We start from the raw sequence: 3226 nt of genomic DNA, 5'->3' as shown, positions 1-3226 counted from the left end.
ATCCAAATCATTGAACTTTATTTTTCTGCAAATTAGGTTAATTGTAGTTAATTCACAAAGCTATAAAATCAACACACTTTCCACATACTCTCTGAGTTCGATACCCTTTTACCACTATTTATAGTTGTTTTTGGGGCCACCAATGCAACATCCTATCCCATTGCAACAAGTCCGGCCACAAAATGTACAACCACAATTTCAAAGACCACCTCAACGCCCATTGATGCGACAACAACAGTTTCAACAACCAATCGCACCACAAGGGCAAGTACCAAGGCCAATGGGTCCTATTCCTCCAAGAGGTAGGTTTGGTGTACCAAGGAGACACCTTAGAGAAAATGTGAGGGGCATCGAAGCACATTTTAGGCCGGTAATCACTCAAAACCCTTCACCGGTAGTCATTCCTCACAATGATCAAGGGAGAACATTTGAAGTGAGGACCAACTCTTTGCAAAGTTTACCAAAGTATAAAGGATTAGCAACAGAGGAGCCTTACTTTCATTTGGAGGCTTATGACTCGATTTGTAACACTCTTGGGAGTCAAGGGTTCTCGGCCGATGATATTAAATTGGTATTATTCCAATTTTCTTTGGAAGATAGGGCGAAAAAATGGTTCTACACTTTGCCTTCGGCATCCATATATACATGGGGGGAGATGCAACAAACTTTCTTAGACGAGTTTTACACCGCCCAAAAGACCAACGATGCACGAAAGGGGTTGAGAAGTTTCCAACAACAACATGGTGAAATGTTCCATGAGGCATTTGAACGATTCAATATGATGATAAAGAATTGCCCTCACCATGGAATTGAATTGTGGGAGTTGATGAATGCCTTTCACGAAGGGTTGAGTGCCGAAGATGCACGTGATCTAATGTCCATTACCGGTGGGACTTTTGGTACAAATTATGTGTGACAACTCGAATTTCCAAGATTCTATTTCGCATTTATTGCACGTTCTTGTATTATTTAGTTGATTGATTTCACAGTTAGTTGTTATGGAATTGTATATGTTTTGATACAATGAAGTGTGTTGTGTGATTTTGCATGGTTGTTTGTTAATTGTGATAGACTTGTCAAATATGTGAACTTGGTGGTGAAACTGTGAAATTGATTGAGATGGTGTACCTTTGTAAAATAGAATAATTGAGGGTGTGAAGAGTTATTAGTGAAAACTTAATTATACTTAACCCTAATCCCCTTTTCACTAATCATTCTCTCAAAATCAAAACACGTACTTGTAACTCTCTAATCCTCTAGTAAGCATCATCACCATCATCATTGGCACAAGATAATCATCACACTTGATTCCTCTTTCTCTAGAATCATTCAAGGTAATTGTGTAATCATTATTAATTGATTGTTGATTGTATAGATTCTTGATGTTGTGTTTCATACAAACCCTAATTCTTATGTGATAGTTCTGAGCTTTGATTGATTCCTGTTTATCATGATTTATTATGTAATGATTATGGTTGTATGTTTATTCGACTGCCTAATGCCAATCCGCTTGATATGATGAACATGTAAATCGTTGAATTGATTCTGCTATGAATGTATGAGGTAGGGTTTGATCGTATGAACATCAGAACGTAACCGTTCTAATCTTATTGATTATGTGAAATGTTGGAATGCACGCATGATGGTTGTCTGAGTTTTATCATGATAGTCCGAGTTTCATAGGAAGCATTAAGTCCGAGCTTATATACATAGCACACCTGGTCCGAGTTTAAAAAGAAGTAAATGCCCGAGTTTTTGTGCTTGTGGATCATGTCCGACCTTTGCATGTTTAGGTAATGTCCGACCTCTTTGAGAAGTTGTATCCGAGTTTTTAAACAAGCAAGAGGTCCGAGTTTCATGTGTTGAATAGGTCCGAGGTTCTTACTTTGATGATGTCCGAGTTTAATTCATATGGCTGGACCGAGTTTAGTTATCATGCATGGTCCGAGTTTAAGGCATTAGGGAGGTGGTCCGAGTTTGGCTTGCAATGTGACACCCCAGGAAAACCAGTGAACGATGTAACTTACCTAGCTTCCTCAGTGAGTGCGTACCAAATTTCGGGACGAAATTTCTTTTAAGTTGGGGATAATGTGACAACTCGAGTTTCTGACTTTCACTTTCGCATTAGATGCGCGTTGACTTTGACTGTTTAGTTGTTTGGATTGTGGACTTGAAATTGTACGCGTTGTGTTTTAATGAAACGTATTGTCGTTTTGCCTATATGTGATTAAACGCTGTGGTAGAAAATAATATTAGAATTATTATTAAAACACTTAGTCCAGATTACGAAACATGACATACAGATCGAAGGATCACGAAAGATAACCTTAGGTTCGAAGGATCTCGAAACATACCCTTCGAGCAAAGATAAGGTCCTTCGACATCTTTCGGTCCGAAGGATCACGAAACATATCCTTCGGCATCTTTCGGCCCAGTCTTTCTAATGGGCTTGGCCCATTCCTGTGATACGTTTATATACGTGAATGCATGTAAACCGGCAGTTACTTCTAAAAAAACCCTAGTTCCCTTGTGTGTGTGTGACGGCATAGCAGACCCATTCTCTGTTCGAAGGATTTCATTCCGTAATCCAGATTTTCGGTTAGTGTCTATATTGATTTGTGATTATGTGTTTTTGATTTATCGAGTATGAATGTGTGAATCGAACATGAGCCTATTAGATGTAGCCGGCCGAACATGTTTGATGGATCAGCCGGACATATAATCAGATTTGCTTGATCGGCCGGATTGTTTGTATGATGTTAACCTGTTTAATCGATTATGTATGTGATGCATCCGAACGGTTCAGTTAGTATGATTGGTTGTCTATACTTGAGGTTTTGATGTTGTTTTAATAGAATCGCATGATAGTGATTTAGGGCCGGTTCGATTGTGTTATTATTGTTCATGTGGTTAAATTAGGGTTCATGAGATTTAATATGAAACTCCCTGTTTGATCGATTCTGAAGTAACTGAATACTTGAATTTGTGTTAATTGATAATCGGATAAACTTGGAAACTTTGTGTAAACGTAACTGTTATTTGTCGAAAGATATTAATTATTCGAAACATAGTTGTGACCGAAAGATACATGTCCTTCGAACCATAGTAGTGTTGACCGAAGGATAGCTTTGACCGAACCATAGTAGTGTTGACCGAAGGATAGCTTTGACCGAACCATAGTAGTGTTGACCGAAGGATAACATTGACCGAAAGATGACATTGGTTC

The 3226-nt window shown here is 38.5% G+C and overlaps 1 non-coding gene across 1 annotated transcript; it reads right to left on the bottom strand.

Annotated features, from left to right (window-relative positions):
* Nucleotides 1–704: 704 nt before the first annotated feature.
* On the bottom strand, nt 705–810 carry LOC118485181. The gene has a single exon (XR_004875486.1). It is a non-coding gene; the product is annotated as a small nucleolar RNA R71 (small nucleolar RNA).
* Between the last annotated feature and the right edge of the window lie 2416 nt (nt 811–3226).

The sequence above is a fragment of the Helianthus annuus genome, chromosome 12, assembly GCF_002127325.2.
Source record: "Helianthus annuus cultivar XRQ/B chromosome 12, HanXRQr2.0-SUNRISE, whole genome shotgun sequence".
Taxonomy (NCBI): Eukaryota; Viridiplantae; Streptophyta; class Magnoliopsida; order Asterales; family Asteraceae; genus Helianthus; species Helianthus annuus.
The sequence above is the reverse complement of the archived record's forward strand: the minus strand, read 5'-3'. Positions and strand labels throughout refer to the sequence as shown.